Source organism: Hordeum vulgare, chromosome 6H (genome assembly GCF_904849725.1).
Source record: "Hordeum vulgare subsp. vulgare chromosome 6H, MorexV3_pseudomolecules_assembly, whole genome shotgun sequence".
In the NCBI taxonomy this organism is placed as follows: Eukaryota; Viridiplantae; Streptophyta; class Magnoliopsida; order Poales; family Poaceae; genus Hordeum; species Hordeum vulgare.
In genome coordinates this window covers 64,436,583-64,451,818 of record NC_058523.1, presented here as the reverse complement: position 1 = coordinate 64,451,818, position 15,236 = coordinate 64,436,583, and positions in this window count along the sequence as shown.

Genomic DNA, 15,236 nt, shown 5'->3' with positions numbered 1-15,236 from the left:
AGCTACTAACTACGGACCCGTAGGTCTGAAGTGAACTACTCACGAGTCATTGGAGGGGCGATGATGATGATGAAGAAGCCCTCCAACTCCAAAGTCCCCTCCGGCAGGGTGCCGGGAAGGGTCTCCAGATGAGATCTCACGGAAACGGAAGCTTGCGGTGGCGGAAAAGTATTTTCGAGGCTCTCATGATTTTTTGCGGGATATTTGGGAATTTATAGGCCAAAGATCTAGGTCAGGGGGCGGCCAGGGAAGCCACAAGCCTGCCCACCGCCGCCCCCTGGTGGCCGAGTGGGGGCTTGTGGGATCCCTGGAGCCCACCTGGCTTGGCCCAAAAGCCCCCTGGACTTCTTCGGTTCGGGAAAAAAATCATTTCGGGGTTTTTCTTCCGTTTGGACTCCGTTCCAAAATCAGATCTGAAAAGAGTCAAAAACACGAAAATAACAGGAACTGGCACTTGGCACTGAATTAATAAGTTCGTCCCAAAAATATATAAAAAGGTACATAAAACATACAAAGAAAGCAAGATAACAGCGTGAAACCATCAAAAATTATAGATACGTTTGAGACGTATGAGAGACACACCCCCGAAACTAACAGTGATAGTCTGTTTGATGCAATCAATGTGAGCATTGACAGTGTTGAGACAGGGTCTACCAAATATGATGGGACAGAAGCTATCTTGTGCAGTTGCAAGGACGAGGAAATCAGTAGGATACTTCGTCTTACCACACAGGACTTCTACGTCTCTCACAATTCCCAGGGGGTAGATAGTGTCTCTATTAGCTAGCGTAATAGTGACATCAATGGGTTCTAACTCAGCAGATGCAATCTCATCTTTGATTCATCATATAGGGATCGGGTATTGCACTAACACTAGCACCCATATCACATAAACCATGATAACAGTGATCTCCTATCTTGACAGAAACAACGGGCAGGCCAACTACAGGTCTGTATTTGTCTTTCGCATGAGGTTTAGCAATTCTAGCGGAGTCCTCACAGAATTTGATAACATGCCCATCTATGTCTTCGGCTAAGAGATCTTAGACAATAGAAACACTAGGTTCAACTCTAATTTCCTCAGGGGGTGCAAGTGGTCTAATGTAACCCCTACGTATAACAGTTGGAGCTTTAGAATAATCCTTTTTCCTAGCAGGGTAAGGTGGTTTGTCAGCGTAGGCACAATGAACAATAGGATCACTAAAGGCAATGAATTTCTCTTCAACTAGATTGGGTTTAACTATGTTGATTTCTACAGGAGGATGATACTTAAACCACTTCTCTTTGGGAAGATCAACATGAGCAGCAAAAGATTCACATAGAGAAGCTACTATCTCAGAGTCAAGTCCATACTTAGCGCTAAAATCTCTAGAAGTGTTTGTTTCAACAAAATATTTAACGCAATCAAACTGGAAATTCATACCTGACTCCTTACCTTCTTCAAGCTCCCAATCTTCAGAGTTACGTTTGATTCTTTCCAATAAATTCCACTTGTGGTCAATATCCTTCTTCATAAAAGAACCGATACAAGAAGTGTCAAGCATGGTACGATCTTCATGAGAAAGCCGAGCATAAAAGTTTTGAGTGATAATGTCTCTTGAGAGCTCATGATTGGGGCATGAATATAGCATTTATTTAAGCCTCCCCCAAGCTTGAGCTATGCTTTCCCTGTCACGAGGCCAAAATTTATAAATATAATTCCGATCACGATGTACTAAATGCATAGGATAAAACTTTTGATGAAATTCCAATTTCAACCGATTGTAGTCCCATGATCCAGTATCATCACATAGCCTATACCATGTCAACGCCTTATCCTTCAAAGATAAAGGAAAGACTTTCTTCTTTACCTCATCCTTGGGCAAACCTCCAAGCTTAAATAAACCACAAACTTCATCTACATAGATTAGATGCAAGTCTGGATGTGAAGATCCATCTCTTGTAAAAGGATTAGCCAGCAGTTTCTCAAGCATACCCGAAGGAATTTCATAAAAGATGTTTTCAGTAGGTACCTCAGGTTGAGGAGCAACCCCTCATGCTTCCGTTCGTGGTGAAGATACCCTGAACAAACTCCTCAAAGGAACAGTTTCCATAGTGACAAGTGACAATAAATTTCAGCACAGTATATAAATGTTTCCTTACCAAATTCCACTTACCAAAGGCGCCTCCCTCCCCGGCAACGGCGCCACAAAAGAGTCTTGATGACCCACAAGTATAGGGGATCAATCATAGTCCTTTCGATAAGTAAGAGTGTCGAACCCAACGAGGATGAGAAGGCTCTGAGAAACGGTTTTCAGCAAGGTAATAACTGCAAGCACTGAAAGTAGCGGTAACAAGTGATGGTGTAGTGAGGTGAAACGTAGCAAGCGAAAAGTAACAAGTAACAAGTAGTAGCGACGGTGCAGCAAGTGGCCCAATCCCTTGTGTAGCAAGGGACAAGCCTGAACGAAGTCTTATAAGACGAAAAACGCTCCTGAGGACACACGAGAATTTCTGTCATGCTAGTTTCATCATGTACATATGATTCGCGTTGAAACTTTGATAGTTTGATATGTGGGTGGACCGGCGCTTGGGTACTGCCCTTACTTGGGCAAGCATCCCACTTATGATTAACCCCTCTCGCAAGCATACACAACTATGAAAGAATAATTAAGACAACGTCTAACCATAGCATTAAACTAGTGGATCCAAATCAGCCCCTTACGAAGCAACGCATAGACTGGGGTTTAAGCTTCTGTCACTATAGCAACCCATCATCTACTTACTACTCCCCAATGCTAATATAATTATGCTTTGTGAGTAGTTACTTTTGTTCCTGAGGACATTGGATAAGTCATGCTAATAGTAGTCATGTGAATTTGGTATTCGTTCGGTAATTTGATATGTTGTATGTTGTTTTTCCTCTAGTGGTGTTGTGTGAACGTCGAGTACATAACACTTCACCATTATTTGGGCCTAGAGGAAGGCATTGGGAAGTACTAAGTAGATGATGGGTTGCTAGAGTGACAAAAGCTTAAAGCCTAGTTTATGCGTTGCTTCGTAAGGGGCTGATTTGGATCCACTAGTTCAATGCGATGGTTAGACTTTGTCTTAATTCTTCTTTCGTAGTTGCGGATGCTTGCGAGAGGGGTTAATCATAAGTGGGATGCTTGTACAAGTAAGGAAAGTACCCAAGCACTGGTCCACCCACATATCAAACTATCAAAGTAACGAGCGTGAATGATATGAACATGATGAAAACTAGCATGATAGAACTTCCCGTGTGTCCTCGGGAGCGTTTTTCCTCCTATAAGACTTTGTCCAGGCTTGTCCCTTGCTACAAAAGGGATTGTGCCACTTTTCTGCACCGTTGCTACTTTTGTTACTTGTTGCTCGCTACGAATCATCTCACCACACAATCATTTGTTACCAACAATTATAGTGCTTGCAGAATTTACCTTGCTGAAAACCACTTGTCAGATCCTTCTGCTCCTCGTTGGGTTCGACACTCTTACTTATCGAAAGGACTATGATTGATCCCCTATACTTGTGGGTCATCACCCCTTTGTAGCGTTGGGTGCAAGTTTGCTGTTTTTGCGCAGGTACATTGGTGCTTCATCTTGATACTCCTACTGGATTGATACCTTGGTTCTCAAACTGAGGGAAATACTTACTGCTACTGTGCTGCATCACCCTTTCCTCTTCAAGGGAAAAATCCAACACAAGCTCAAGAGGTAGCAAGAAGAATTTCTGGCACCGTTGCCGGGGAGAATCAAGTGAAGCTTATCCAAGTAAGTGTCGCAAACTCATCTCTTGCATTTACTTTTTTGCCTCTCGTTTTCCTCTCTCCCACTTCTAAAAAAATACAAAAATATTTGCCTTTTTCGTTCGCCCTTTTCTTTAGCTTGCTTTCTATTCGCTTGTGTGCTTGTCTACATGCTGAAGTCACCATGACTGAAAACACCAAACTTTGTGACTTATCGAATACTAATAATAATGATTTTATTAGTACTCCGATTGCTCCCGCCACTAGTGCGGAATCATATGAAATCAATGCTGCTTTGCTGAATCTTGTTATGAAAGAGCAATTCTCCGGCCTTCCTAGTGAAGATGCCGCATCCCATCTTAATACCTTCATTGAGTTATGTGATATGCAAAATAAGAAAGATGTGGATAATGATGTGATTAAATTGAAGCTATTTCCGTTCTCATTGCGAGATCGAGCGAAAACTTGGTTTTCATCGTTGCCCAAAAATAGTATTGATTGTTGGAACAAGTGCAAAGATGCTTATATATCCAAGTATTTTCCGCCGGCTAAGATTATCTCTCTCCGTAATGATATCATGAATTTTAAGCAACTTGATCATGAACATGTTGCACAATCTTGGGAGAGAATGAAATTGATGATTAGAAATTGTCCCGCTCATGGCTTGAGTCTTTGGATGATTATACAAATCTTCTACGCGGTTTGAATTTTGCTTCTAGAAATATCTTGGACTCCGCCTCCGGTGGAACCTTCATGGAAATCACGTTAGGAGAAGCCACAAAACTCCTAGAAAATATCATGACAAACTATTCTCAGTGGCACACTGAAAGGTCACCTACTAGTAAAAAGGTACACGCTATAGAAAAAATTAACTCGTTGAGTGCCAAGATGGATGAGTTAATGAAATTGTTTGCTAGTAAAGGTGCTCCTTTAGATCCAAATGATATGCCCTTGTCTTCCTTGATTGAGAGTAGCAATGAAAGCTTGGATGTTAATTTTGTTGGTAGGAATAATTTTGGCAACAACAATGCTTGTAGAGGAAACTATATTCCTAGGCCTTTTCCTAGTAATCCCTCTAATAACTTTGGCAACTCCTACAACAATGCTCATGGAAATTACAATAAATTATCCTCTGATCTAGAGAGTAATATTAAAGAGTTTATCAACTCGCAAAAGATTTTCAATGCGTCCATAGAACAAAAACTACTCAAAATTGATGATTTGGCTAGGAACGTTGATAGAATGTCTCTTGATATTGATGCTTTGAAAGTTTGATGTGCTCCTCCCAAGATCAATATGGATGAAACTTTGAAAGCTATGCGTGTTTCCATGAATGAGAGTAAAGAAAGAACCACCCAAATTCGTGCTAGACATGAATGGCTTAGAAAGGCGTGTTTTCGTGATGAGAATCACGAAGATCTTAAAGTTCTTGGTGGACTCCCATTGAATCCTTGTTTTCTAGTGTCAAACCTAATGATGATGGGGCTGGATATGAATCCACCTTGGTTAAAAAATGCCCCAATGATTCGGAGTCTATCTATCTTGATGCTAAAATCATTGAAAGTGGAGTAGATGATATCAAAACTTTGAGTAGTAATGAAACTACTACTTTGGATTTCAAGGAATTCAATTATGATAGTTTCTCTTTGATTGAATGTATTTCCTTGATGCAATCCATGCTAAACTCTCCACACGCTTATAGCCAAGACAAGGCCTTTACCGATCATATCGTCGATGCTATGATGAAATCTCTTGAAGAGAAACTTGAATTGGAAGTTTCTATTCCTAGAAAACTTCATGATGAGTGGGAACCTACTATCAAAATCAAAATCAAAAACTATGAATGCAATGCTTTGTGTGATTTGGGTGCTAGTGTTTCCGCGATTCCAAAGTCTTTATGTGATGTTCTAGGCTTCAATGAGATTGATGAGTGCTCTCTTAATTTGCATCTTGCGGATTCTACTGTTAATAAACCCATGGGAAGGATCAATGATGTTCTTATTATTGCAAATAGGAACTATGTACTCGTGGATTTCATTGTGCTTGATATTGATTGCAACCCTACATGTCCTATCATTCTTGGTAGACCTTTCCTAAGGAGTATTGGTGCTGCCATCGATATGAAGGAAGGGAATATTAGGTTTCAATTTCCTTTAAAGAAGGGCATGGAACATTTTCCTAGAAAGAAAATAAGATTGCCTTATGAATCCATGATGAGGGCTACTTATGGTTTGAGTACCAAAGACGACGATACGTGATTCTATCACCTTATGCCTAGCTAAGGGCGTTAAACAATAGAGCTTGTTGGGAGGCAATCCAATGAATATATCTTTGCATTTTGCTTTCTGTTTTGTTGCATCCACACCATAATAATTCTGTTATGGTTGTGTCTTTTGTGTTGGAGCCAAGTAAAACCTTTATGACTAGTTTGGTGATGGTTGTTTGATCCTGCTGGAAAAAGACAGAAACTTTTCGCTCACGAAATTATTTTTCATGTTTATCCAGAAAGAGATTTTGAGTTGATTCTTTTTTATTCTGGTTTATATTCCAATTTCCCAAACTGTCGTAATTTTTTAGAATTTTTGAGATACCAGAAGTATACTAAGTATACAGATTGCTACAGACTGGTCTGTTTTTGACAAATTCTGTTTTTGTTGTGTTGGTTGCTTATTTTGATGAAACTATGGATAGTATCGGGGGGTATTAGCCATGGGAAAGTGAGAATACAGTAATATAACACCAATATAAATAGAAATCAAGTTTGCTACAGTACCTGAGGAGGTGGTAGTTTGTTTTCTTGTGCTAATGATATCACGATTTTCTGTTTAAGTTTTGTGTTGTGAAGTTTTCATGTTTTGGGTGATGTTCTCATGGACAAAGGGATAAAGAGTGGAAAGAGCTCAAGCTTGGGGATGCCCAAGGCATACCAAGCCAAATTCAAGGACACCAAAAAGACTAAGCTTGGGGATTCCCCGGGAAGGCATCCCCTCTTTCGTCTTCAATCCATCGATAACATTACTTGGAGCTATATTTTTATTCACCACATGATATGTGTTTTGCTTGAAGCGTCTTGTATCGTAGGAGTCTTTTCTTTTTGTTATGTCACAATCATCCTTGCTGAACACCTTTTGAGAGAGACATGCACTTATTGTGAATTTGCTAGAATACTCATTGAGCTTCGCTTATATCTTTTGAGTTACGCAATTTAGCTCATTGTGCTTCACTTAGATCTTTTAGAGCACGACGGTGTCTTATTTTGGAGAAATAAGAACTCTCGATCTTCACTTATATCTTTTTGAGAGTGCTCTCTCTGAGTAACTTGGTAGTTGGCTTGTGCTATGAAAGTAGTCCCAAAGATTATAGGCGTCCAAAGAGGATACAATAAAACTTCCATCTTCATGTGCATTGATTAGAAAGAGAAGTTTGATTCCTATCAATTAGTTTTGAGACATGGATTTGGTAGTATTAAGAGTTATGTTAGTAGGGTGTTGTGAATCTAGAAATACTTGTGTTGAAGTTAGTGATTCCCGTAACATGCACTTATGGTGAACCGCTATGTTAGGAAGTCGGAGCATAAATGATTTATTGATTGTCATCCTTTGTGTTGCGGTCGGGATCACGCAATGGTTAACACCTACCAACACTTCCCCTAGGAGTATGCGTTTAGCACTTTGTTTCGATTACTAATAAAAAATTTCGCAATAACTATGTGAGTTCTTCATGACTAATGTGAGTCTATGGTATAGATGCACTTTCACCTTCCACCATTGCTAGCCTCTCTAGTGCCATGCAACTTTCGCCGGTGCACAAACCACCATATACCTTCCTCAAAACAGCCACCATACCTACCTATTATGGCATTTTCATAGCCATTCCGAGATATATTTCCATGCAACTCCCACCGTTCCGTCTCATGACTTGTGCCTTCACTTTCATATTGCCATTGCATGATCGTAAGATAGCTAGCGAGATGTTTCAACATCATACGCCAAGCTAGATCGTTGCACATCCCGGTACACTGCTGGAGGCATTTCCTATAGAGTCATCATCGTTCTAAGCATTGAGCTTTGAGTAAATGAAAGTGTGATGATCATAATTATTAGAGCATGGTCCCATGTGAGGAAATAAAAAAAAGAGGCCAAAGTTGGCCACACAAAAGAGAGAGAGAGAGATATTGAAAGAGGCCAAAGTGCCAAAAAAAGAGAGAGAAAAAGAGAGAAGGGACAATGCTACTATATTTTTCCACACTTGTTCTTCATAATAGCACCATGTTCTTCATGATTGAGAGTCTCTTGTTTTGTCGCCACCATATGCTAGTGGGAATCTTCATTATATAACTTGGCTTGTATATTTAAATGACGGGCTTCCTAAAAATTGCCCTAGGTCTTCATGAGCAAGGAAGTTGGATGCACACCCACTAGTTCTCCTTTTGAGCTTTCACACACTTATAGCTCTAAGTGCATCCATTGCATGGTAATCCCTACTCTTTCACATTGATATCTATTGATGGGCATCTCCATAGCCCTTTGATACGCTGAGTCGATGTGACCATCTCCTCCTTTTTGTCTCACAACCTCCACCACACTCTATTCCACCTATAGTGCTATATCCATGGCTCACGCTCATGTATTGCGTGAGAGTTGAAAAAGGTTTGAGAAAGTAAGAGTGCGAAAACAATTACTTGGCCAATACCGGGGTTGTGCATGATTTAAATTCGTTGTGTGGGGATGATGGAGCATAGCCACACTATATGATTTTGTAGGGATAATTTTCTTTGCCCTTGTTATTTCGAAAGTTCATGATTACCTTGCTAGTTTGCTTGAAGTATTACTGTTTTCATGTCAATAGCAAACTATTATTTTGAATCTTACGGATCTGAACATTCATGTCACGTGAAAGTAGTTACAAAGGACAAATAAGCTAGGTAGCATTCCACATCAAAAATTCAGTCTTTATCACTTCCCTACTCGAGGACGAGCAGGAGTTAAGCTTGGGGATGCTTGATACGTCTCCAACGTATCTATAATTTTTTATGGTTCCATGCTATTATCTTGTCAAACTTTGGATGTTTTCTATGCCTTTTATATCTTTTTTGGGACTAACTTATTAACTCAGCGCCAAGTGCCAGTTCCTATTTTTTCCGTGTTTTTGACCCTTTTCAGAGGAGAATATTAAACGGAGCCAAACAGAATAAAACCTCCGAAAAGATTTTTTATGGAACAGAAGATACGCAGGGAGCGGGAGAACCAAGTCACAGGCCACGAGGGGAGGCCACAAGCCCCATAGGCGCGGCCAGGGGGCGCCTAACAGGCTTGTGGCCCCCCTGTGGCTCCTCTGCCCTACTTCTTCCGCCTATAAATCCCCGAAAAATCCAAAACCATGAGAGAGATCCACGAAAATACTTTTCCGCCGCCGCAAGCTTCTCTCTCCGCAAGATCCCATCTGGGGCACGTTCTAGTGCCTTGCCGGAGGGGGGATTCGGATACGGAGGGCTTCTTCAACAAAACCATTGCCTCTCCGATGATGCGTGAGTAGTTCACCACAGACCTTCGGGGCCATAGCTAGTAGCTAGATGGCTTCTTCTCTCTCTTGGATCTTCAATACAAAGTTCTCCATGATCTTCATGGAGATCTATCCGATGTAATCTTCTTTTGCAGTGTGTTTGTCGAGATCCGATGAATTGTGGATTTATGATCAGATTATCTATGAATCTTATTTGAGTTTCTTCTGATCTCTTATATGCATGATTTCATATCCTTGTAATTCTCTTCGAGTTGTGGGTTTTGTTTGGCCAACTTGATCTATGATTCTTGCAATCGGAGAAGTGCTTGGTTTTGGGTTCATACCGTGCGGTGACCTCACTCAGTGACAGAAGGGGTAGCGAGGCACGCATCATGTTGTTGCCATCAAGGGTAAAAAGATGGGGTTTATATCTATTGCATGAATTTATCCCTCTAAATCATGTCATCTTGCTTAAGGCGTTACTTTGTTCGTCATGAACTCAATACACTAGATGCATGCTGGATAGCGGTCGATGTGTGGAGTAATAGTAGTAGATGCAGAAAGTATCGGTCTACTGGTCTCAGACGTGATGCCTATATGTATGATCATTGCCTGAGATATCGTCATGACTTTGCGCGGTTCTATCAATTGCTCGACAGTAATTCGTTCACCCACCGTAATATTTGCTATCTTGAGAGAAGCCTCTAGTGAACACTATGGCCCCCGGGTCTACTTCACATCATATTTTCCGCCTTACACTTTTACTTTGTTGCACTTTCCGCCTTCAGATCTCACCTTGCAATCAATCGTGAAGGGATTGACAACCCCTTTGTAGCGTTGTGTGCAAGTTTGCTGTTTTTGCGCAGGTACATCGGTGCTTCATGTTGATACTCCTACTGGATTGATACCTTGGTTCTCAAACTGAGGGAAATACTTACTGCTACTGTGCTTCATCACCCTTTCCTCTTCAAGGAATAAATCCAACGCAAGCTCAAGTGGTAGCAATGCACCGTGGGCTTATAGAACTGCCTATAAGAATCCCATGGGCATGTCTCCATACAAAATGGTTTACGGTAAAGAATGTCATTTACCTCTTGAGCTAGAGCATAAGGCTTATTGGGCAATCAAAGAGCTCAACTTTGATTTCAAACTTGCTGGTGAGAAGAGGTTATTTGATATTAGCTCACTTGATGAGTGGAGAGCTCATGCATATGAAAATGCCAAGTTGGTCAAAGAAAAGGTTAAGAGGTGGCATGATAAAAGGATACAAAAACGTGAGTTCAATGTATGTGATTATGTCCTGCTATATAATTCTCGTTTAAGATTTGTTGCAGGCAAGCTTCTTTCTAAATGGGAAGGTCATTACATTGTTGAGGAAGTATATTGTTCTGGTGCCATCAAGATCAACAACATGAAGGTAATTTTCCAAGAGTGGTAAATGGGCAAAGAATCAAGCATTATATGTCACGTACTCCCATAAATTTTGAAAGCAATATTATCAATACCATAACTCCGGAGGAGTACATAAGGGATATTTATCAGCCTGTTTTAGACTCCGAAAACGAAGAGGTATGTGATTCGGTAAGTAAACAAACTCCAAAACCTTTCAAGTAGGAATTTTTCTCTGTTTTGGAATTTTTGGAAAAATAGAAAAATTTAAAGTAGTCCGGAAAGCGCACGAGGAGGCGACAAGCCTGCCAGGCGCGGGCCACCCCCTGGCCGCGCCTGGGGGGCTTGTGACCACCTCATGTGCCTCCCGGACTCCGTTTTCTTGCGGAGTACTCCTTCTGGTCAGAAAAAATCATTATATATTCTCCCGAAGGGTCTGACCTTCGTATCACGCAAATTTTCCTCTGTTTTCGTTTCGAGCCTGTTTTCTACCACAGATTTGGAGCAAGATGTCGTCTCAGGAATTTGTAGGGGAGAACGATCTCCCTCAACTCTATGAAGAAGTAAATGCTGATCTGAAAAGAATGGAGGTCATGGAGGCCAAGGAAAGGCTACCTAAAGAAACTAAGGGCAAACGTAAGGAGAAGAATCCGACGTTGGACGGAGGGCAATCTGTGCTCAACAAGGAAGAAGCTGAGGAAGAGGATATTCTTCAACCTTACCTCCACCTTTTACCTCCATCCTTGATCGAGCTCTTGAGGTTAAGTGAAATAACTCGTTTTTGTAATACTTATCTCACTCGTAAAGTTGTTTTGCTGGAGAAACATATCACAGAGCTCCAAGGTATAAATCAAAGATTGATGTCCCTATTGGAATCAAAAGACAAAACAGCTCCACCACCATCACCATCAAAGGAAGACAACTAAGAACGGGTATGGGCAATCCCCTTGGCTTGTGCCAAGCTTGGGGGAGTTTCCCCGGTATCGTATCACCATCACATCTTTTGCCTTTACCTTTTCTTAGTTCGTTCCTTTTTGGTTTTATCTTTCCCTAGTAGAATAAAGTTCTTAGTGTTTTAGGCTTGAGTTTTGCTTTGTGTCACCCCCGATGTATTCAAGTTCGTGAGTCATATAATAAAGAGTGTTTTAGTTAAGGGCCTTGCTTCATGCCATGATCCAAAGAAAAATATGACAAAAGAACAAAAGCATAAAAGATCATGTAATGATCTTATGGGAAGTGATGGCCTCACATATAAAAAGAATGATGATTGAAACTTGTTGAGGGTGGACAAACAGAGACCTTGGTCATTGTTGCAATTAATAGGAAGTGATAAAGAAGGAGAGGTTCACATATAAATATATCATCTTTGACACCATCTATGATTGTGAACACTCACTAAACTATTACATGCTTAGAAGTAGATGTTGGACAAGGAAGACAACATAATGAATTATATTTGCTTGGTTCTGAACAATGTTATATGACTAGAGATCCCTTAGCATGTGACGATTGCTTCCACCTCATATCAGCCAAAACTTCCGCACTAAGTAGAGATACTACTTGTGCATCCATAAACCTACAACCCCAGTTTTGCCATGAGAGTCCACAATACCTACCTATGGATTGAAGAAGATCCCTCAAGTAAATTGTCGTCGGTGCAAGCAATAAAAATTGCCCCCTAATTATGTATGATCTATTAGTGTGTGGAAAATAAGCTTTGTACGAACCTGTGATGAGGAAGACATAAAAGCGACAGACTGTATAATAAAGTTCTTTATCATAGGAGGCACTATAAAGTGACATTCCTTCACACTAAGAGGTCGCACATCCAAACCTCAAAAGCGCATGACAACCTCTGCTTCCCTCTGCGGAAGGCCTATCTTGTACCTTTACTTTTTGGCCTTGAAAGAGTCATGGTGATCTACACCAATTCCTTATTTTGCTTTCTTCTTGGCTAACGTCATATGCTAGGGAAAGATCTATATTCATATGTCAACTTGGAGGTAAGTATTGATGAATTATTATTGTTGACATTACCCTTGAGGTAAATGGTTGGGAGGCGAAACTATAAGCCCCTATCTTTCTCTGTGTCCGACTGAAACTTTGATCTCATGAGTACCACATGAGTTGTAGCTATTGTAGAAGACAAAAGGACGATTGAGTATGTGGATTTGCTTTACAAGCTCTTATTGGACTCTTTCCGATTTTATGATAAATTGCATTTGCTTCAATGACTAAAGGCTATTGGTTGTAATTCTCTATAAGGTTCTTGATCCATACTTTACTTTGTGATGGAATTATCACTTTAGCATAAGAGATTATATGATGATATTGCTGTTCTGATTATGATCATGATGCCTGCATGTCCATATCTTGTTTTGTCGACACCTCTCTCTCTCTCTAAACATGTTGGCATATTTATTGATCTCGGCTTTAGCTTGAGGACAAGCAAGGTCTAAGCTTGGGGAGTTGATACGTCCATTTTGCATCATGCTTTCATGTTGATAATTATCGCTTTATGGGCCGTTATTACACTTCACGGTACAATACTTATGCCTTTTCTCTCTTATTTTGCAAGGTTTACATGAAGGGGGAGAATGCCGGCAGCTGGAATTCTGGCCTGAAAAAGGAGCAAGTTTGAGATACCTATTCTGCGCAACTCCAAAAGCCGTGAAAATCAACAAGGATTTATTTTGGAATTTATAAAAAATACTGGGCCGAAGAAGTACTAGAGGGGAGCCAGCAGGAGGCCACAAGCCTGCTAGGCGCGGCCTACCCCCGTGGCAGCGCCTAGGGGGCTTGTGGGCTCCCTGTTGACCCTCTGCCCCCCCTATTTTTCTATAAGGAGGGTTTCCTTCCAGAAAAAAATCAAGAGGAGGCTTTCGGGCGGAATCGCCGCCGCCACGAGGCGGAACTTGAGCAGAACCAATCTAGAGCTCCGGCAGGGTCGTCCCATCGGCGAAACTTCCCTCTCGGAGGGGGAAATTGTCGCCATCGTCACCACCAACACTCCTCTCATCGGAGGGGACTCATCACCATCAACATCTTCATCAGCACCATCTCATCTCCAAACCCTAGTTCATCTCTCGTAACCAATTTTCGTCTCGCGACTCCGATTGGTACTTGTAAGGTTGCTAGTAGTGTTAATTACTCTTTGTAGTTGATGCTAGTTGGATTACTCGGTGGAAGATTATATGTTCAGATCCTTGATGCTATTCAATACCTCTCTGGTCATGAATATAATTATGCTTTGTGAGTAGTCACTTTTGTTCCTGAGGACATGGGATAAGTCATGCTATAAGTAATCGTGTGAATTTGGTATTCGTTCGATATTTTGATGTGTTGTATGTTGTTTTTCCTCTTGTGTTGTTATGTGAACGTCGACTACATAACACTTCACCATTATTTGGGCCTAGAGGAAGGCACTGGGAAGTAGTAAGTACATGATGGGTTGCTAGAGTGACAGAAGCTGAAACCCTAGTTTATGCGTTGCTTCGTAAGGGGCTGATTTGGATCCACTAGTTTAATGCTATGGTTAGATTTTGTCTTAATTCTTCTTTCATAGTTGTGGATGCTTGCGAGAGGGGTTAATCATAAGTGGGATGTTTGTCCAAGTAAGGGCAGCACCAAGCACCGGTCCACCCACATATCAAACTATCAAATTAGCGAACGCGAATCACATGGACATGATGAAAACTAGCTTGACAGAAATTCCCATGTGTCCTCGGGAGCGCTTTACCTCCTATAGAGTTTGTCCAGGCTTTTCCCTTGCTACAAAATGGATTGGGCCACTTTGCTGCACTGTTGTTACTTTTTTTACTTGCTACTCACTACGAATCATCTTACCACACAACTATCTGTTACCGATAATTTCAGTGCTTGCAGAGAATACCTAGCTGAAAACCACTTGTAAGATCCTTCTGCTCCTCGTTGGGTTCGACACTCTTACTTCTCGAAAGGACTACGATAGATCCCCTACACTTGTGGGTCATCAAGGTTCAACTGTTAGAGATCTTCGTCGACTATGTAGGAGCCCATATGGACACCCAGGTCCCGCTATTGGTTATTGACCGGGGAGTGTCTCTCGTCATGTCTGCATAGTTCTCGAACCCGCAGGGTCTGCACACTTAAGGTTCGGTGACGTTTTCTGTATAGTTGAGTTATATGTGTTGGTAACCGAAGGTTTTTTGGAGTCCCGGATGCCATCCTGGACGTCACGAGGACCTCCGAAATGGTCTGGAGGAAAAGATTGATATATAGGAAGTCCTGTTTTGATCACCGGAAAAGTTTCGGGCTCATCGGTAGTGTACCGGGAGTGACGGGAGGGTACCAGGGACCATCGGGAGGGGTGTTATGCCCCGAGGGGCTTCCTGGGCTGTGGGAGGAGACAAACCAGCCCCTAGTGGGCTGTCCTAAGCCCTCACTAAGGCCCATGAGATTTGAGAAGGAAAAAACCCAATGGTGGAAGAGGAGGAAAGGGTTTCCAAGTGGAGATGAGGAATCCTACTCCTAGTTGGATTGGAGTAGGGCTCCTCCGCCTCCAATTTTGGCCAAACCTTTAGGGTTTGAGGCTGCCTCCTGCCCTCCCTCCCTCCTATAT